Here is a 22,825-nt window from a genome sequence, read left to right on the forward strand (position 1 = left end):
AGATATAAACCAGAAGCCAAATTTGAAGAAAATTCTACATTTTCCCAAGTCATGATCCTTATTATTTTAAGGTACGGCAGTCACTTCATCTCATTTAATATTAATTCAAAAAGCCACTCAATGTTTGGCTTAGTCTGACCTGTCATTTTTAATTTTTAAAAAGAAAAAAAAAAACCATAGCCACACAAAAGCATGTTAATATTGTTTGATGTGCTTAAGATGATCCAAGAGCTTAAGCACTTAAATCACTGTAGCTCTTTCTCAAAACTCCCGATGAAGTTTTGACATTTTCCTTGTTGCTGGACGTGTTCTTTGGGCTTCTTTGGAGAAGCAGCTACTCAGAAGCACCATCCTGGTAAAACAACAGTTAAGAAAGAAGCACCAACAACTGCAATACAAATCTGACATGTTTTCTTTTCCCTGGCTTGCTGACAACCCTCAGGAAATGAAACATGTGGTTTTGATGAAGCAGTGCCTTAAATTTTAATGTGGCATTGGCCTATCGTAGGATCCCTAAAGGTCCATGGGCAATACACTAAAAGGGAACTAACAGCCGAGAAGGAAAAACCAGTGGAAAGATTAGTTATACACAAATATTCTGTAAAGTGCAAGTTAGAAATTGGGTGACCTTACATGGAAATACAACACTGTTGATAGTCTTCTGGTTCCTATCACAGATTCTCCAAGTCAGCATTGAAAATGAATCACATAAAAAATATGTCTTGTTCATAAACCCAAACATGATACAACAAGGTCGAACAAGTAGAGGGAGAAAGAAATGCAGTGGTAATAGGACTTCGTGTCTAATGCAGTCCTCTTCATCTCGGTTATTGGCATCCCTGTCTACTCCATTGTCCAAAATAGGAACCACAGAATAACCTTTACGGTTTTACCTTCATGAACACAACATGTCCCCATCTATTCACTGAACTCTATCTATTCATCTTTACATATGCCTCCCCCTAATCCCTCTGTTGCCAGAATTATCTTCCTATAACACACATATCAGATGATTACACTTGCTAACCTGTTGATGACTTCTTGTTCCCTGCAGGATAAAGTCAAAACATCTTTTCATGGTATTCAGATGGCTCCAAGTTACCTGCCATCCCAGTACCCTCCCCTAATATTCTGTCCTATACTTCAGCTTCCTAATTCACAACGGAAACCTGAGTTCAAAGCCATTTCTGTGCTCCTAAACTGTGTTTATGTTGTTTCCTCCTACTCTGCTTTATAAAGTTTTACTCTTGATCATGGTCAGCTACCCTCTCCTATCTGGAGCAGAACCCTCCCCCAAGGCAAGGCAACATCTCCCCATTTGGTCCTTCAGTCACTTGGCATGTATCTCCGTTCATCTTTGAATTACATAGAGAAGATACGCCATCCTTACACAGAAGCACTGCAACAACTCTGTTTATTCATTTTTTAAGGAAAAAAGATCTCCTTTGAATTGCCTTCACTGTATCTCTGCAAAATACCACAAGCACAATCTGAAGTTTCCCAGGAGGACATTAAGTTGGATTTCAGAGCATGTAGGGTCATTCCGTCCACTCTTTGGGATGGACAAAGAACACACATAAGCTGACGGGCAAATGACCCAGAGAACACTTGGCGGGCAATGACCCCGAGAAAAGAGAATGAAGCTTCTAATGCTCACAGAGAAGAGCTAAATGAGAAAGAGATCCCAGATGGTGAAGGAGGAAGCATGTATATGAGAGAAGTAGAAAAAAAAAATTCATTTTAATCATGGGCTATCAGACAGACAGCCATCAAGAGGGGCCCTGCCTTTGCTATGACTGATCTTTCTCAGTAATTCTCCTAACTTAGGGGCCATTCCAGATTCTGGGTTCTTTACTCCAAATTTGCCAAAAAAAAAAAAAAAAAAAAAAAAAAAAAAAAAAGGAAACTGATGTTGCTGAGCAAAACAAGGGAAAAAAGAGAAAAAAAAACAAACACTTTTGGAGTGAGATGTAAATGATAACCCTAAAATTAGAGAAATTGGAATCTGTCATTTTTAGTTGGGTGCTTTTCATTCTTCAGAGGCAGCATAAACTAACTCAGACCTGTTATGAGTTAGTCTATCCTGTTCTGCCATCATTTGGGTATGTTAGGTTTTCAACTACTCTAAACATCAAGATTCTAGCTCCTGATAAGATCAAGATAATAGGAACCAGGAGTTTCCATAATATGATTTCAAGGAATCTCTATCACATTCTGTTCTCTGAAAATCAATTCCTAAAATGGTTCTCGTTATCAAAGACCCTGAAACACCCAGGTGGCATCATATTTAAATTTGTAGGGACGTTATGTAATCTCAGCAGTATCTGGCTGTCAGCAAGAAGGTGGTATAATGGACTATAATCATTTTGCACAGAGTAAGGACAGGTCTAGCAGAAAATGTTTAATTCTAGGTGATGGCTCCTGCAGAGTCAGTAAAGGGCACGTACTAATAAGGAACTGCACAAAAGTACCCGTGACGACATGCTCGTTGGAAAAAGCAAGCTCAGCAGATTGGCCACAGCTAATAGAACCATTACTGCTGCCTGTCAAGCTATGAAAAATACCAAAGGACGGGAGCATCAGACTGAAAGGAATACAAAGATAGTAAGGAGATAGCAACCACAATAAAAAGAGATAAATCAGGACACCTGAAACACGCCTCTAATCTTTCTGTTGGCTGAAAGTTAACCATGACATCAAATCCAACATGGTTAATTATGTTAACCATCTATCAGATCTATCACACAGAAGTGTGCTCAAAAGCTTTCTCAGGACAGTCACCACATTTAATTTGCTACAAACATCACTCTCTGCAACCAAATTCTTCACTGTATTACTATCAGTCCAAAGCTCACTTCTAGGCATGGCTGTACTGTCTTCTGCTATTACATCCAGGCTTTAAGGCTCGGATCTTTGTTATGTAATGCTTACTTTTCGTTTTTCTTCTTACTCCTGTAGAAAATGTAAAGCCAGGCAAATGAAGGGAAGGAATGCAAGAAAAGGACTCTGTAGCTTTTAAAAAGGAATTAATTATTCACTCTCTTTCTAAGGGCTTCTGCTACCACTGGAAGAATGAGGGTCACACAGATTCTCTACACAACTGGGAGCTAGACCAGGAGTAATGCCAGGTTCCTAAAACCTCGGGTAGGTGGCCATCTTCCTGTAGGTGCTCATCAGCACTCTGTAATAAAGTAGAGTGACTGTGCAATGACCACAAGAAGCACCGACACTTAAAAGCCACATACTTGAAATGGCTCACTGAAAATACAAAATTTTAATATAAAGAGGTACAAGCACAAAATAAGTAAACCAAGACGGATTCATAAAAATGCACACAGTATCCCCATAGGAATGCAAAAGAGCTATTTAAGGCTTACAGTACCATTTATCAGCCAGGAAAATAATAACACAAACAAAAGATGAAAACACAACACCTGACCTTTTACACAGCTCACTGTTAGTCTGGGCCAGGCTTTGGCTGTTCAATGCAATACAACAATGAGAAAATGTTTCTGGATGGGGCGCGTGACATTCCAAGCCTAGCATTCACTGGCTTGCACCGTAAAACATTTACAATATCTGACCCCCCATTATTTTGAGAAAAACTGAAATTAAATAATAGAAGATTCCTGCAAATAAACGTAAAAGCAGGTGTTCTTTGAAAATGAATTTGCTTGAGTTGGGTGTGAGGGCGGTGAGGGCCCCTCCCAAGACCTCACTACCAAAGAGTTTAATTAATCATGCCTGGAAAGAGAGGATACGCTTGGTTACTGGCTTGCCCTTTAAGAACTTACTCTATGTTATCACCCAATATCTGAGATACCGATCCTTTGCCATCATCAGTTACTATACTGTTTCATGATGGGGCTTAACTCAATTTATCTAACTCTTAATTTAACCGTTAATAAAAACTGAGCATCAAGGAACATAGCTCACAAGGTTCAGAATAGTGCCTCTGGGATACACATTTTATCCTTCCCACTGTTTCTATTCTGGTTACATCAGTATGCAGAAGCCATTTCAACTGATATTCCTAGACACAATAACACTGCACATAGAAGGATAGGTTTGGGTATAAATAAGGAGATTCAAAGTCTCGCAATTCATACACGCATATGGCACCAGTATGGGGGATATCCTGGGCATCCATGAACAAAGGTCATTTGTCACTGGTGGTTGTGAAGGAAATCCCAGAAGAAGCACAGTTGTCTCTCTGTTTAAGTTTAAGAAGACAAGTGTATTTGCAGCAGAGGAATGTTCTCTTATATGTATTTCAGGCCAACCTGAGTGGTGAGAACTCTTGAGTGGACGGGGCTATTTATGCCTGCATCTGACTTAGACCTTAGGAAGGCCACAGTCGTTGGCTTTATCTCTAAACCAGTCCAGCCACATTTGTATTTTCTGGACATGGGCCAAGCTAGAGACACGCTAAACACACGAGTCAAAGGCACATGTGGAACTACACACCCCCTTCTCCTCAGATACCGAGATTGGGCTGACCTCTTTCCCCTGCATGACATCAGCCCCTCTGGAAGCCTAAAACTACAAGGAAAGGGATGGAAGTCTTATTTTGGACCCACGCTTGGCTGAGAACACAGAGAAATCACTTTGGGTGATTTCCCAGTGTCGGCAGATGGGGTGGTAAAAACCTGGTCTTTGGAATCAGACAGACTTGAGTTTGAATCTAGTGCTGCCATTGACTAGTTCCAAGGTCACAGGGCAAGTTATTTAACTTCATCTGTAAAATGGGCTTAATGGTGCCAATCTCACATTGTGATAATTCATGGATCCTAGCCCAAATGCTTGCTGGAAGAATGTGCACTGTCCTAAAGAGGCTATAATATCAAAACTTAAGCATTGGTCCATACATATATTTCCTTAATGAGGCCTAGAAATATATTGAGATGTGAGGAGAGCAGTGGTCGGAACATGGACTTAAATCAACCCTGCAAAACTCTGTAATGACCTCCAGAGTTTTCTTCACTGTTGTTCCTCTTTATAAATATTGAATTCCTGGGCGCCTGGGTGGCTCAGTGGGTTAAGCCGCTGCCTTCAGCTCAGGTCATGATCTCAGGGTACTGGGATCGAGCCCCGCATCGGGCTCTCTGCTCAGCAGGGAGCCTGCTTCCTCCTCTCTCTCTGCCTGCCTCTCTGCCTGCTTGTGATCTCTCTCTGTCAAATAAATAAATAAAATCTTTAAAAAAAAAATATTGAATTCCTTCATGTGTCATCTCCAGGAAATCCCTGTAGTCGGCTGTGTTTTTGCAAACATGCCAAATTATATGTCCACATTCATATTACACAATGTCCACATTCATATTACAATGTGTTCCTGCCTACAACCCCATTTGCTTCAAAATGAACTGCAAATTTGATATTCTGGTAGCCATTTTTACATAAGATATGTTGGTGCAGTTGGTTATAATTTACATAATCTCAAAACTTCTTTCTTCCTTAAGGAAAAAAAAAACTCATGTTGTTTACTTAGCATAAGTTTTTTTCACAGTAATATGCTCCATTTCTCATCAGAATAATATATTACTATTTTTAAATCTATTTGAATATGGTCTGTCATATTTCATGTGTTGTTGTCCATATGGTTCTTCATAGGCAAGTGATGGTCAAATACATGACTGCCTGTAGAACGTTCTTTTTTCAGTGTCAAACAAACAAATATGAGGAATCATTCGGATTAATATGTCATTTTTTACATAGTCTTCAAGGATGCAAAGAGAACTGTTTTCATTTAAAAAAAAAAAAAAAGCCTGAATCAAAATTTTGAAAACAAAGATAACTAAGGACCCATGATGCTTCTGGGGCTTTTTTATACATGGAGACATTCCCTCAACAGAAAAAAAAAATATATATATATGTTATATTTTTTTGCAACTTTGGGCCTGTTTTGAAAGTGTTCATATTATTTTATCTTTTTCTCTATTCTGTGTTATTTTATTTGTTGTTATGCTATTGTTGTTTCAATAAAAGATTTTCCTATTTTCAAGCTACCTAAAATTGTTAATTGAGATAATTCCAAGAGTATTATTTTAAATGTTAAATCTCAACCTGTTAGTACTCTTACTATCTTAATCATTGTGGTCAGTGTTTTTAGGAGAAGTCAAGATGCTACTAATATATTTGGAGCACACTTAAAAGACTGAGAATGTTGCTGATAGATTCTGTGCCTCCACCCAGGCTTTATTCACAACTTGTTTATGGTAAACTATCTCTGGTAAGCTCACTTCCAGGCAGAAAAGGCCCCATTCCCCACATTCAGCCCCAACCCCTTCCAAAAATCTTTCAAATAATATTCTGGAGGATTTATTTTCCAAAAGAGATGAGCTCTTAGGTCAAGCTCAGTTACAGGAATTTATTCACTATACCTTGCTAAAGAAAAGTTTTATATACTGAAAATTATTTAAGCAAAATTCACCAAATAAATGATTTCATAACCCAGTTTAGCTTCATTATTCAAGGAACTATCATAACATAACACCCCCATCAAATTAGTGGCAGGGAGAGACAATCTGAAGATGAATCATTTAACATGTCCTTAGCCAAACAGCAATAGTCTATTTTTACTTTATCTATTCAATTTCCCCCTAACAATGTGAGATTCCTGTACAAGCACAAAACCATCTGCACTTAATTAATCACACAATCCACCCAAACATTATCAGATCCTAAGAGAATGAAAAAGTACACACACACACACATATATATATGTATATATATATAGTTAGTTAGTTAAAGTAAAAGTTAAAATGTGTGTGTGTGTGTAGTTAAATAAACTCTTCATGTAATACATTTAAATCAGGGCATAGCTAAGTGATCTAAAAAAAAAAAAAAAAAAAAAAAGCACAGCTCTGCCAACCAGTTAAGTTTTTAATTTCAAGGCATCAGTACAGACAGCCAGACATGGACTCCCCATCATTCCTTTTTATCCTCTTAATACTGATTTTGCTCCCCAAAAAATAGTTTACATCGAAGGTCTTGGTATATCTGATGGGAAATTTCTAAAAGAGCTCATCCATTATGAGGCATGGCTTCTCTATCTTCATAAAGAACAAGAAACACATCACCTTCAGAAAAAAACAACAACAAACAAAAACCCACTCATTAGTGTTCTGTGTTCTGTGGGCCATAGCTCAGCCACCTGATGAGTCCTGTGACAACAGGAATGATGTACTCTGAAAAGTGCCCTTCCTTTTCCAGTCAGCAGATAGAAACCCAAAATGGTTAGGAATAGAAATAATTACAGTAAAAATCAATAAGATTAAGTTTTACAACTATAGATGGAGGGGAAGAAGAAGATGTTATAAATCTCACTGTTGGGCTCCATTTTGAATCTTTCCTGCCAGTAATCCTTTGGTTTCCAGGTGTTGTCATGCTTACTTGTTAGTCATATTATTCCTTCAGGGTTCCTTGGTTCTCTGAGATCATTAAGCTACAAATATTGAAAAGAACCTGTCCTGGGAACCTGGTGTTCTAGATTCTGATTTTGACTCTACCAGAAACAGTGGGTAGGTCTGAACCAGGGGGCATTAGACAGATGCTCCCCAAAGTATTTATCAGTAAGGAAGTCCTAACTGGCCAGTACTGTGGGGGTAAATCTGAAGCTTACTATGGCTATCTGGTGACATACACATATATATGAAATTAATTATGACAAATGGAATTGTTGGGTTCTCCTCAAAGGGAAAAGGCTGCTCTCTCATTGCAGAAAGAAATCATCCCGTGCTGGGGAATTAACAATAGCCAGTCTCAAGCTATAGAAAAAAGAAGAAGAAGAAAAAAAAAAAAATCTCACTTTGTGAGTCCCAAAGCCTTCCTTCGAGTTGATATCAAAAGTGTTGAAGACTTCAAGACTTTAAATAATTTTCCTTTTCAACACGACACAAATTAACGAGTACCCACTCTTGCCTAGGCCCTGCCATAGATACAAAGTATACGGCAGTGAACAAAAAAACACACAAAAATTCCAGAGCGCCCGAAACTTACATTCCAAAGAGTGAGAGAGAAATGAGCCAAATTTATTTTGTAAGTATTCTACACACACACACACACACACACACACACACACACACACACACGATTCTTAATATACATACTTGCATTCATGCATACGTACATACATATCCCAAGTGGGTTCAAAAGGAAGAGGAAATAGGTGGGTTGTTTGGGACCAGGAGGAAAAGTGCTATTTAAAATAGGGCAGTGAAATCCTCACTGCTCACATGACCAGAAGGAAAAAGGCTGAGCTATGTGGGAATTTGGAAGAAACACCCCAGGAGGCAGAGCAGATTTAAGGATTCCGAGGAGGAGGTGAACCTGGCCTTGTCGCAAGAACAGGGAAGAGGTAAGTGTGGCTGAACCTGAGTGAGAAGAATGCGGTCAGAGGTGTCTTTAGAGATGTAAGTCAGATCATGCATGGTCTTGAAGCTTTGGGTTTTAACTTGAAGTGAGACCGGTAGTCGCAGGAGGCTCCTGAACAGAGAAGTAATTTGAATCATATTTTGCAAGAATTACTCTGACTACGGTTTTAAAAATAGATTGCAGCAGGGGTCAGGGTTAGAAACAGGGAGACTAATTAAGAGTCTTTAGACACTTTTTACCATGCAGAAGAGATAACAGAAAATTAAACAAAACAATGCAACAGCATGCACGCCCCTGTACAAAAACAAAACAAAACAATAAAAGCTTTTTAACAAAACTTCCCAGCATCCTGAAAAAATGTAATCACTGACCAGTTAATTTTCTCATAGTTTGAATACTCATATTGAAAGGGAAAAGCCAATGGGGGATTTAAAAATGCAAGTTTTTAACAAATTATATAAGTCCCTATTCCTTTATTTGCTTTATATCATTCCTACATCTATTTTTCTACACTTACTGAATGAAATTTATAAAACAGATACATGCAGACAAAAGGAAAAACTGAAATCCAATTTTTTTTAATGTATCATGCAGCCTCCTTTTCCTTAGAATACACTAATAATTAAACTAAGGCCTAAAAACTCATTTTAAAATACGAAAATAATATAACTACTCAATGTACTGAAACATAAAGAAAGGATAGAAAATTATTAAGCACTGTGAGTAAAAGTCTCAGAAACCATATTGCATCGAGCCCTCACAAAATCCTGTAAGACAAATGGAGATGAAAAACGTGAAGCTTCAAGATATTACATAATAGAGAAAGTGATATCAGGCATGGATTCAGATTCAGTTGTCTAGTTCTAGATTCTCTTATATCACAGCTGCCATGGTCTTTCTTGAGACTTTTTTTTTTCTATAAATTTTCTCAAAATAGAGATTGTGCAGCCAAATAACCTAATATCTAAGAATAGGCAGTATTGCCAATAACTTGTCTTGATTTAGCCAATCTGAACTTTATTGGTTTGCTCATTGTATTTCTGGAAAAGTGATGCAGGAATAAAGTGTTCTGCTAACTCACGATAAAGTAGACTGATAAGGTTCTTCTATATCTAAATGCAAACAAAAGGCCTTTAATAAAAACCCTGAAGAGAAACTCTAAAGGTGTCCCCTTCCCCAGCTTTTTCTGATGAATGCCCTATTAGTATCTTTTCCCTCTTCTAACTCTTTACAGTAAAATCCTGATTTAAATTCACTTAATAAAACTTATCTTGAGAGGCAGGTATACATTTCTGTAAATTTCATGGTTTGGAGAACAAATGTTCTTGTCCAAAGTATTTTGTCTTCCACTAGCAAAATGAAGAGATGAAAAAATGTTTCAAAAATAATTCTGAATTCCCAGTAGAAATAGGCACTTCCCACTCCCCAACTCTAAGAGAGGTAAAATATATCTCATTCTAAAATTTTACTTTATTTTGTAAAGAACTGCAATGTAGATTTAATTTAAAAGAAGCAACATAATTAAAGAGGAAAGTCCCTGCTTACATGTTTTAAAAGGTCAGTGTCAAAACTTGACACAAGAAAATGTGTTTCAAATTGCACCTTTTAAATTTAAATTCCTCTTTAACCATTCTCTACAAAGTCAGTCACTGCAGGAGAGGAGTACTTCAGGGATTTTAGAACTGAAAATATATCTTAAAGCAAAATATGCTACTAGCAGCATTATACAAAAACTCAAGAGAGAACCTGACATCATTTGAATTTCTTTAAATGTGTACAATATATTTTAAAATACATTTGAAGCCCATTTGGCAAAACTCAACTGGATATATTTTTCTGAGTTTACTATGAAGGAAGACAAACAATATATTTAGAGGATAAACAAGACAACTAATTCATTTATAAAATATTACAAGTTAATAATTAATAATTAATCAGGATAGTCTATGTAATTTAGAGGTCTGCTTAGTAATACATTAAATGAACCCATTTTCATACCTTTTCTCTCAAGTTCTATCTGTAGTGAGATACTGCGTATATTTCCCTGACTTTTTCATTATATCTTATATATACATGCACAGGCATATAAATATATATAATCTGTACTAACAAATAAAAATGCATGTATAGCATATAAATATATATAATGTGCTCTAACAAATAAAAATTCATGTATATATTTATAGTCTTCCTATAACTTACAAGTTAAGTTTATTTTCTTTATTACTATAGTGCTATTTATTTCATGCTTGTTAATCTGTCTCAAAGCTGTACTCTCTAAGCCCACCTAGTACAGAGATAGTCTTACACTATTTTTTACATTCTCATCACGCCAAACATAATATAGGAAAGCAGATGCTAAATTCATGAGTCTTAATTAACACATTTGTTTTAATAAAAATTATGGAAAAAATAGACTCTAATCTACTCTTTTACCCTTATGTTGGGAATTAAATATGAAGAGCTAGTAACTTATTCCAAAGCCTAAAGAATATATTTAGTTAATAAATTCACATAAAGCTTATATCGTATTTTAAGCCTTAGCTATCTTTCACAAGGAGATAGGACACACGTGATTTGTTTCCATATGTCTTCATACTAGCTATTAAGCACAGTCCAATGAATATGAAACAAGAGTCAACAGAGATTTCTAAACATAAAAGGGCTTCCTCATAAAAAAAGAAAATTAAGTAGGTAAAGGAAATAATTTTATAGGTTAGGACAAGGTAAAACTACCACTGACAATGATGTTCAGAGAAGAAAGAATAAATAAAACCGAGTCACTGCTGTATTTCACACTGTTTTAAAACAATTCACAGAATAATGAAATCAACTAAGGAAAATCATAACTAAGTGAGTGTATGATAGAAATTCATGTGACTACTGAAATTTTTACTGTGGATTTTGTATGAAATTAAATTTTACAGAAAAATTTGGAAGACCATAATGACAAAATATTCAAAGTTATTTAAAATGGCATTGGCCTACTCCTTTTACATATATACATGAATGCATTACACACTTAGTATATGAATACACCCACATAACCTATAGTTGTAAGAATATATAGGTAAAAATAAATGGGTAATATATATATATAAATAAATCTATAATATGTAAAATATCTAGTCAATATAGATGTAAATATAGATATTTACATGCACATGTAAACATTAGCTATATGTACTATAAGTAAATTTACCTATGTCTAAAAATAGGTAATTAAAAACTGTGACATTAAAGTATATTTGCTTACCCAAATATGAGAAATAATAACATAGCAGAGATTAAATTTTCATGGTAAGTTCAGACATAGATAATTCTAGGTATATGATTTTGAAAAATTTACCCAGTGCTTTAAAAAAATGTAAGCAAGGTGAAATTTACTCCACTGCTCTGTAAACCTGAGCTGAGAGTCTTTTCTCTACACTATAGGATGCAGTATTAGTGATATCATACTGTTTCCATTGTGTTTCTGTTTCCCCTATTAGGGCTATAAAATTCTTGAAGACAGGCACTGTGCCTTATTCAGCCCTACACTCCTTATCTTTAGCATACTGTTTTGCTATGTCCATACTTTCTAAAATGAACAAATGACATTTACTTAGAGGGAACCAGAAGCTGAAGGCATTCTTGCAAACTTACTCAATGAGTAACATCCCAAAATGAATAGTTCAATTTTAGTAATGCCTTGGTCTGCTTCCCTTGTAAAAATGTCAGAGTTGCAAATAAACATGCAACAAATGAAAAAAATGTTTTAAACACTAGATTTTTCTCCATGCTTAAAAACATTGGTTTCAATAACCAACAGTCCAACTACTTTTTCATCGGAGGGTATTGTATCCTCTAGGTTTGAAGATGATGCTATCACCCACCATAAAAATGGCACAGCCCTTTGGCTCTCCTACACACTCAGTATGATAGATATGTCAAAGTTCTATTCCGAGTAGAGCTAGAGTACGGGATTCTGATTGAGTTACCTCATCTGAGATGTGCTAACCACCAGAAATCCAATATATCTTCATAATGCTTAGAATTATGTTTCCTTTATTTTCTAATTAAAGGCCTGATTATATTTATGACAGTTAGAGAATTTAATATGTGCATGTTTACTTAGTCGAAAAATGAAATTCATCAGCTCACCTACTATTCACTTTTATAATAATAAGAAAAATGGAAGTAGCCTTAATGTTATTCTCTCAAAGTAAATTACATGAATAATGTTTTCCCTTCCTTACATGAGAGGGGGAAAAAAAGAGAATACTAAGAATAAGGTTTAGAAAATGAGGGGAGAACATACCCTTCAAGGAATTGATTAAAGCTAGAATGGAAAAAAAAAACAACAGTTTATGTTAGACTGAAATTTTACATTATGCTCTAAAATTGTGAAAATAGTTTAACAGAATTCATCAGTATGAATCATGAAATGATTCACTTGTCAAATTTGGATTTTGAACTTTCCCTAGAAATTGTATTGACTTATCAGTAAACACTTATACCCTATTTACGTAAGAATTCATATTTTGACTAGAGTGTTCAAGTAATCCTGTGTGAATTTCTAAGGGAAAGGTGATTTCATTATTTTAAATGTAATTTTGAGATGTTTTGGTGTTGATAACATTCCCAAAATGTATATGAAGAATGATAAAACAAAGAATGATAAATTCATAGGTACTGATAAGTAAAGATTTTAGGGCTTGAAGACAGTCTCCAAGTCATACTACCACCCACCCTACACCCAAACAGATGTCATGGACCAGAAAATAGAGAATCTAGTTCTAAAGCTTTAATTCTCATGAATCTTAAATTCTTAAAATCTTTAATTCTCAGGAATCTTAAAGATCCAGAAGCAGGTATCTTATTCCCCATTATTGGAAGAGGCACATATTATCTCTTACATAACTTGTCCTTTGCATATACTTGCCTCTGTCCATTGAACTGAAAACTTTAATTAGGGGACATGATTTGTGGACCTATGAATTATTTCACTCTACTCTTTTGCAAGCCTGGGCCTCGGCTTTGTCTAATCTTGTCCTCTACCTAGTGAAATGGTACTATTATTTCAAGGCCCACTGCTAGTTCTCTAAATCTTTTCCTGATTTCCTCTGATTTCTAATTGCCTCCAGAAAGAGCCAGCATGAATTTCATGGACCCTGGGCTCTTTGGTCTTTGAGGAAAAATTTCATCGTTAGAAAATCTCACAAAGTATATATTATAACTCTGTTGACATAAAGATGAATATGTTAATATTGCATATTAAAACATTTTATTTGACCTAAAAGGCCCTTGTTTTTCTTCTGATTTTAAAAGAAATGAAAACATTGTCTTGGGTTCCTAAGAGTATTGTGGGTCCAAAATACTTACCTGCCATGCCCAAGGAAAGACAAATCTACCTCAGTGCCCTCCCCCATGCCAGAGTTAAAGATTCTACGCTATGTTATCCTTAAAGCATTTTATTAGTACTCATCACTGTGCCAAGCAAAGAGCAGCCCCTAAGAAATGTTTGTTGAATATTGCTGGTCAATATTTCACCCTTTCTTAATAGGAAATTGATTATATTTTTTACCTCCCTTGTAAGTTCCTCAAAGAAGGGCCAAGGTCTTATGCGCTTCTGTGTATCTACAGACTCATGAATTATTTGGTATATGGTAAGTATCTATTGATTCAGACTGAATGAAATTGTGCTTATCTTTACAAACTCATACCAGACACCACTGATTACCACTCTGAAAGAAATATTCTTTCAAGTAGAGAGTACAGCATCCTTTCCATTAAGAGGAATGTGTGAAGCTTCTGATTGTCCTTCAAATGTATTCAGTTGTCCCAACGTCAGATTTGACTTGAAAGGGACAAATAGAAATTATCCCTAGTGGTAATCCATTTCAAAGAGTCGCCATTGGATTTTATGAGTCATGCCCTTATAACGCTATAGTGTCTTTATCTTGACTGCTAAGGTTTAGTCATAGGTCACAAGATGAAAATACAAAAAAGAACTGACAGAGTAAAAAGTTGTCTTACAAATTATAATTTAAAAGAGCTTGCATCAATTATTTATTATAAATTTTTATGTATGTTATAATGATAAAATTTATTTTTATCACTTATTTCCAATGAATTTATAAAAGCACAAAAAGAAATTAGGAACTTGTATGTGGGATAACTGCAGATCTATTAATTATTAGGTATTTAATATTATTCTATATGTACTTACTACTGTAAAATAAACTACAGGGGCGCCTGGGTGGCTCGGTGGGTTAAAGCCTCAGGTCATGATCTCAAGGTCCTGGGATCAAGCCCCTCATTGGGCTCTCTGCTCAGCAGGGAGCCTGCTTCCCCCCCTCTTTCTCTCTCTGTCTGCATCTCTGCCTACTTGTGATCTCTGTCTGTCAATTAAATAAATAAAATCTTTTAAAAAATAAAATAAAATAAACTACAGGGGGTCCTGGGTAGCTCAGTCAGTTCCATGTCTGACTCTTGGTTTTGGCTCAGGTCATGGCCTCAGGGATGTGAAATCGATCCCTGCAACGGGCTCTGCAATCAGTGGGCAGTCTGCTTGAGATTCTCTCCTTCTCCCTCTGCCTTTCCCTCCACTCATGCGCTCACTTGCTCTCTCTCAAAAACATTTTAAAAATCATTAAAAATAAAATAAACTATTTGTACACTCACTCATTTCACTGACATGTAATAAATGTCTGTTACAGATATCATAGCAGGTATGGAGAAGGATATATTACAGCAAATCTCAGATTAGTGAGACAGGCAGTCCCTTGCATTACATTTAGAGGATGATCAGGAGGGGAGAACATTTATACCAGAGAAACAAATGAGGGGCTCCTAACTCTGATTCAGGCTGCAAGTGAGGAACTTCGGGTTTTTGTTAATAAAATCATCAAATGACATTTCTAACTATAAAAGTCATGAAAGAGAACTAAAAAAGCAAAGGATAAAGAAGAAAAAAAAAAAAGTGACTTACAATCTTACCATACAGACTTGAGCTACATACTGAAGAACAATGAAAAAGAGAATTTGCATTCCAGGCATGTACAAAGGCAAAGAGACATGAGATGGCATCACAAAATCAGAAAGGTGCTAGAGCATTAGAGCAGGGACATGGTTCGTTTTATATATAATGTAAACCAGATCCACCCACTCTGCCTCTGTGGTCAGTGTCACTGGGAGATCAAAGGCAGGAAGGCAAGCAGGAGAATTGTTTTCTCCCTATGGGTCCATACAAAAGCCCCCCAGCCACAGGAGGTGGGAAGTTAGTGAATATTCACAAACCTCCAAGCGACCTGAGCTCAGAATAAAGCAGACTTAGAGCAATTCTACACCTTCTTCCTCCTCAGTGAGAAGATACTTCAGGCTAGGTGGACGATAAAGATTGTCCTATTTCAGAAGCCTGCATGTGATAACCATCTCTGCCTTCTGTAAGGGACTGACTTTTACAAAACACGTTCACATTTTTTCATCGCTTTAATTCGTCATTTCAGCACTAAAGACTAGCAAGACTAGCGGAGAGGTCATTTCCAGGCAGCGCGGAACGGAGTAACCAGCGGCCAGCAGAGCAAGATGCCTCGATTGTACGGTGACTACTGCATCACATACCTCACCCGTGAGTCTCATTCTTTGATGAAGACACACCGAAGTGGTAGGAAACACAAAGAGAACGCAAAAGCCTAATATCAGGAACAGATGGAAGAGCAGGCATAGAGCCTGATCAACAAAATCACTGCATTTCGACAAGAAAAGATATCTCTTACTCCATCATCGCTCCTCCTCCAGCAGGGACAATGATCCTACCTGGCGCTCAGTCTCCCAGTCTCCTCACGCTGGTATGATGCCAGCGTCCCATACAGGGGATCTTTCCATGATGTCAATGATGGCATCATCCTGGGATGATGCCAGTGGGAACAGCTCCTGGAATGTGGCCGCCTATGGGAGGCCACATGTCAATGACTCCAAGGCCCCCAGTGATGAGACCTCCCACCTGTCCCATGATGATACCCACCTGGCCAGGAGTGACTCAACTAGACAGATAGAGACGGGAATCTCTTTATATCCATTATTTTAAAAGATTTTATTTATTTGGGAGAGACAGAGCACACACAAAAGCAGGGGGAGGGGCAGACGGACAGGGAAAAACAGACTCCTTGCTCAGCAAGGAGCCCTACTGGGGACTCAATCCCAGGACCCCGGGATCATGACCTGAGCTGAAGGCACACACTTAACCAACTAAGCCACCCAAGAGTCCCTATACTGATTTTATATTACTTGTTCTACTTTCCCGGGAGATCATGGTGCTCTGATCTTGGGTGTTTTCTAACAACAGGACAAGGAAGACTTGCTCCCTCTTTCCTATCAAAGAGAGAATAGTTTTTGTAGATGAGTTAGTAGGACCAAAAAGAAAAAAAAAAAAAAAAGGAAAAAAGAAAAGAAAAGAAAAAGAAAGAACAATTTTCATTTGTATTGTGAAATGTGAAGATAAAACGGTCAACTGTTTAGTTTACAAAATTTTAAAAAGTTTAAAAAAATGAAGACTAGCAGAGAGATTCTTCCCACTTGACCACCGCAAAAATGATGTCTCAGAGAAGGGCAAAGTTTTGCTCCAGGTCAGAGTTTCAAACTAGTAGAATCAGAACTAGCATTTCCCTTTCCCACTTTTCAGTGCAGAGACCTGGGTGTTCAAGGCCTATGAGTTCTATAGCAGGAAACACAGAGAATTGGGGTAGGAGGGGAGCTAATACGGGTACCCAAATTATTAATTTTGAACATTCCTTTTGTGCCTTAATTTGTTTAGATAATTCCTTTAATTTTCCCTTTTGTTGAGTATATGTAGCTACATCATTAATCCAATTTGATTTTTTAAGAGGTTAGAGGCTTAATAGGGAATGAGAAAAGAAATTATAAACTCTATTTTCCCAGACACATTTGTGAGCTTTTCAATAATGAGTGGAATATGAATATTTCATAATTGCATATTTTCATTTTGGGGACCAATAGCCATTTAATATAGAAACCATTAATAGAATTACCAGATGGGTGCTTTATTTGCTTTTAAAGTGGTTACAAATAGTAGCAATTAGTCATTGATGAAGACCTCTAAGTTGAGAGGTTTTTTGTAATTCAGCACTATGATAATTTTTGGGTATCATCTGCAAAACAATAAATACAAAAACGTTTGTAAAAAGCAACATATGTCTTGACAATTTTCTAATTATCTGTGTGTAAAACACTCAATTTCTTCTGCACAGACGGAACTTTTCACATGACACATTTGTACTCCAAAGCCTACAAAAGATTACTAGAAATTAGTAAGCCCATATTTCTACAATTTGTTTTTATCTGATTTTGCCCGGTTAGAGTCCGGAGTTATGTTTATTTTTCCCATAAGAAGAGGTAAATGCTTATATGAAAAACAGGGGGAGGATGGGTGTTGAACTGAAAGCTTGAATTTAGTCAGAAATAGCATTAGAAACTAGACTTCACACTTTTCAGTGAAAATAAGAGGGGAAGGATGCCAGATGGAAATCGGCCAACTGGTGTTCTTTTGTGGGAATTGTGCCTAAGTTATTCTGAAGGGGAAAAAAAATAAGAAGAAAGAGAGGGAGACCCCAACAGGATGCCCTGAAAAAGTTTTCTGCTTTACTTGTCAATAAAGAAGCAGGAAACAGTTATTACTCAAACATCTTAACAAGTCTGTAAAAAAATAAAAATAACAAAAATAACAACAAAACTACTGAATAGTTTATACCAGGCAATGCAATTTAGAGTGACTTTTCGTGATATTTGGAATCTATCAATTATCAAGTGTACTATCTCACCAATCAGTGATTGATAACTGCATTTAACCCCTTCTCAATATGTTTGTTTATTTTGTCAGTACTGGCATCTCTTCTATCCATCCCACAGCCTTTGTACATGTTTGGAGCTCACTCATCGTCTGCGGACACCAACATGGAGACGCGCCTCCATGCCTGCCCACCTCTCCCTCCCACACCAGCTGAGAAAAGCAACCACCCATGTCACTGCGGGCTTCCCAGAGAATCCACTGCCACTGCACATGTTTTTGTCCCTTTGGAAAAAAAGGACCTGAGTTGTTGAGATCTCTCTTGCTTGCAGGTCTCCTAAAAATTAGACTCTAATCAGGCGTCTCGCTTTGGAATTTACAAAATATTCAAGATCAGAAAGCTTCTCTCCATTGGAATTTTGAAAACGTAGCAAAAATCACCAAATTTCTTTTTTTTTGACAAATCAACGAAGACTGTGACAATATGCGCTGGGTTAGGTCTAGGAATGTAATATTGAGGCAGAACGCTTTGCTTCATCAGATTTTTAAAGAAGCAACCAGAATCCAGATATATAGTATTTGTGCTTTCAGATTACATTTTGAAAGCCTAATTTCACATTCAAAGGCTTTGACAGGGGAAATCTTTCGGCCTGTTTGAGTGGCAGAAAAAAAAGGTCCAAATGGTTTTGCTGACAGTGGAAGAGCTGAGGTCTCTAAGGCATGCTGGTTCCCAACCAGGGTATGCTTGCAGAACACTTTGGGAGATTGGATTTTATTCTCCTTGCAATGAAAATCCACTGGAGAATTTTAAATAGTGGAAAGATATATTTGCATTGACACTTTAGAAGGGTCACTCCATAGGAGACTGTATTGTGAGCAATTGAGGAGAATTGGAGACACAGCAGATGTTGGTGGCTTCAGCTACAATTTAGAAGATGATGTGGTGAAAAGTGGTGAGGTTTGGTATAGATTTCTGAGGTAAAGCTAATAGAACCTCCTGATGGATTGGGTGACATTGTAGAGGGAAAAGAGCAAAGAATGATCTCTGTTTTTTCACCCTGAACAAAGTAAGTGGTTATCAGTATTATTCACTCAGAACGGTTTATGAAGAGAGCAAATTAAGGTATTGGGGGTAAAAGGAGTCTTTCTGCCTTCGATCTGTTGTGTTTGTGATAGCACTAATACTAGCTTGGTTGAGCACTTATTCTGAGCCAAGTACATTTCTAAATACATATGTATTGTTTTAATTTATATTATTTACTTATTTAATCCTCCCAAGGACCCTGGGAAGTAGTTATTACTATTATTCTCATTTTACACATAAGAAAACAAAAGAAACGTGCCCCAGCCAGCCAAGCAGAATTTGGTGCCAGAAGCTACCGTATAACCACTGTGTACTCCAGGGGCGCCTGGTGGTTCAGTTGTTAAGCTTCTGCCTTTGGCTCAGGGCATGATTCCAGGGTCTGGGATCTAGCCCTGCGTTAGGCTCCTTGCTCAGCAGGAACCCTGCTTCTCCTTCTCCCACTCCCCCTGCTGTGTTCCCTCTCTCACTGTCCCTCTTTCTCTGTCAAATAAATAAAATCCTAAAGGAAAAAAAAAAAAAAAAAAAGAACCACTGTGGGCTCCTGCCTCTACCAGTGGAAAAGCCGAGTAGGTAGCTGTCCTGAGTATGGATCCCAGGGGGAGGTTTGAGATGGCGACATACGTAAACACAATCCTGCAGTACTGCATGATTTAGACACCTAGTGGAAACAGTATGGGACACTAAGAAGACAGAGTCCGCAATGGAAGAGGAAAACCAAGTGAATACGGTGATATGAAGCAGTCAAGGGAGAGGGAGTGAACAACTGTCCAAATGCCAAGATGTAGACAGGGAGACAGAATTAATCTCTGGATTCAGCATAATGAATTCCGATGACCCTGACAGAGCCGCATCAGTGGAATGGAAGGGACTGAAGACCCATACGATGGATTTTAAAAACTTTCCTATGTGAGTACGTGGGGGATGACAATATACGTGAAGGAAACCAGAAACACAAGGCTGTAACTGGAGGTGGTAGCTAAATCAGAGATGTGTGTGTAATGTGTGTGTGGTTATTTGGGTTCTTTGTGTTTAAGATAGGTTATAACCACATGTTTAAGTGAAAATTAGCATGACCTAGTAAGGAAGAAGAAATTTATCTACTAGAACATATCTTAGGGTAAATGCAAATTAAGTGTCCTTGAATGGGAATTGCTTTCAATGACTTTTATGTTTTAGTCACATGGATTTCACCACATACTAGAACACTGTTGAAAACACTAATCATCTTACTATCTCAGGGCGAAAAAGGAAGAGGGGCATTCCCTTGGACTTCTCCTCTCATTCTGGGACATTGTTCTATTATCTTAGTTCAATAAGTCCTACAAAGCCCCAACAATCAAACTGTCTAACTCTTTCTAAATCTTGCATCTATAAGTATTTCATCAATTTACTTGATTAATTTGGCTATTGGCTTGTTGTTGTTGTTGTTTTCTTTTTTCCTTTTTTTTCCTTCTATCACTTGTCACTATGCTAGATAATCTGGATGAGTCACTCAACTATTTAGCGTTGGAATTCTTTTTCCCCTATATTCTAGTGATAATCACTTCTGCTCAGCTTTGATAATTCACACCCATAGATACAAAATGGAGTGTTTCTAAACAGAGTGTTCTACTGTAATATGCATAATTGTGAAATTCTTTCCTCTAATCCCCTGTCCCACTTGTGCACTCCCACAAAAGCTTCAAACATTGATGCCCTCCACTGCTTTGCCTCTCCATTTTCTAACAGTGTCCAATTCTTCTTGACTTGACTGCCCCTGACACCATACTATCATGGATGCAATTGATTCTTCCCTTCTTTGACCTCCTCTCACAGCTGCCTTGCCAATCCCATTACCAAATCATACCACCATCTGTTTGCTCTCCTCCTCCTCCTGGACTGCCAAGAGTTACTGAGAAAATTGAATAACCACGCTGATTGACTCTGCTACAGATTTATGATTTCCAATGTCAGCTGAACTCTCAGCACTTAACAGCCCTGTTACTCACTCCTACTTGGCTGGTCTCCCCATTCCACAGAGCAGCTGTTCCCACCACACCCTCCTCAGATGCTCCCCTCTCACTTTCACTCCCCTCAACCTCAACACACTATTTCACCTTCTACTGCTGAGAAGATTGTGGCCATCAGGCATGAACCCCTTCCCTTCTCCACTTCTCCATATTTGCATGCATCTTCACTCATTGGAACTTCATTTTGCAACTCAGAAGAATCCTCATTATTTTATCCATTTGACCCTTTGATTCCACTCCTTCCTGCCTCTGACAGGGTCCTATTTCATCAGTGGGCTTTCTCTTTTTTGTCCAACCTATAAACCTCTTTCTTTCAACCTATAAACCTACCTAAATTTCCCTATCTTGTAAAAAAAAAAAAAAAAAAAGATCTTTCTTCATTTCTTCCACCACCAAACTGCTGCTTCCTTTTCTCTCCTGAAAGATTGTTGGCAAAATACCTCGCATTCAATGGTTCTGCTTACTTACAACTTTCTCCATGAAACCTGCTGTACTCTTACCCTGCCCCCATGCTGAAGAATCTATTAGAAATGCACATAAAGGAGTCTTTTCTCGCTCTTCAGTTTTGTTGTTGCAAGTGCTGGGAGTTTAGCTTTAATATCAACTTATTTACTTACTAACTGATTAAATTTGGACAAGATATTTAACTGCTCTAAGATTTAGCTCCTTCACATTTAAACTAGGGATGCATGGAATACTTTTAAGGACAGTCAAATTTCCTTTGAGCAAATTACTTTTCACCTTCTGGATTCCATCTGGTAAGACTGTTATTCAAAGTGTGTTGCCTCTCCTTAACCAAAAGATTGATAAGTCACCTCCAAAAGACATGTTGGCATTCCCTCTTTGGAGTCTGAAAAGTAAGCATAGTGGTGAAATACATTAACATAATTGGCTTTAAGTCATTCTAGAAGTAGTATCTAAAGAGAGAGTTTACCAATTCCTACTAATCCCTGAATTTATCTCCACCTTCCAGAGCTGGAATAGACTTTTTTATTATTTTTCCCCTGAGCATGTTCCTTTATCTTCCACAGTACCTTGTGAGCTCCAGCTCATTGTCCCCAAAGTTATCTTTGATTTAGAATATTAAGTTATAAATTTGGTTTTTATTGGTTGAAAACAAGTTGTGTTATTAGTACTATATGAGCTAATCTGCGTAATATTTTTTAGTGTTAAATCTAGTGCCTAATAACAGGTAAGTCAACTTTTGCTATTATAATAACTTTTGATATTGTTACTATTAGTATGTCTAATCCACTCTTAATGACACCGTTTCCATCTTTGCTTTTCATCACACAGCTTCTCCAGATTCCACATTTACTTTGGTTCTCCTTTATGTTATCCTCACTATGGCTCATCAAGATTGGCCCTTTGCCTCCTTTTGTTTTCACTCTGCCTGTATTCCACCAGGAACTCATATACTTCTGTGGAGTCACCGTCACTAATCATACATGAACTCTTTAATTCTTTCCCTTCCCAGTCTTATTCTCCTACATTTCAAATTCCACTTTTTCCCCCCAAATTCCACTTTTTAATGAAAATATTAAAAATAAAAATCTGAAACTAATTTTTTTT

The 22,825-nt window shown here is 37.2% G+C and overlaps 1 protein-coding gene and 1 pseudogene across 10 annotated transcripts in view; one reads left to right on the plus strand and one right to left on the minus strand.

Annotated features, from left to right (window-relative positions):
• Positions 1-22,825, minus strand: part of PCDH7 (protocadherin 7) — a 413,338-nt gene that overhangs the window by 311,654 nt on the left and 78,859 nt on the right. The gene's annotated exons all lie outside the window — the stretch shown is intronic.
• On the plus strand, positions 15,943-16,412 carry LOC116865461 (annotated as a pseudogene).

The sequence above is a fragment of the Lontra canadensis genome, unplaced genomic scaffold (genome assembly GCF_010015895.1).
Source record: "Lontra canadensis isolate GAN:19392208 unplaced genomic scaffold, GSC_riverotter_1.0 scaffold1, whole genome shotgun sequence".
Classification (NCBI taxonomy): Eukaryota; Metazoa; Chordata; class Mammalia; order Carnivora; family Mustelidae; genus Lontra; species Lontra canadensis.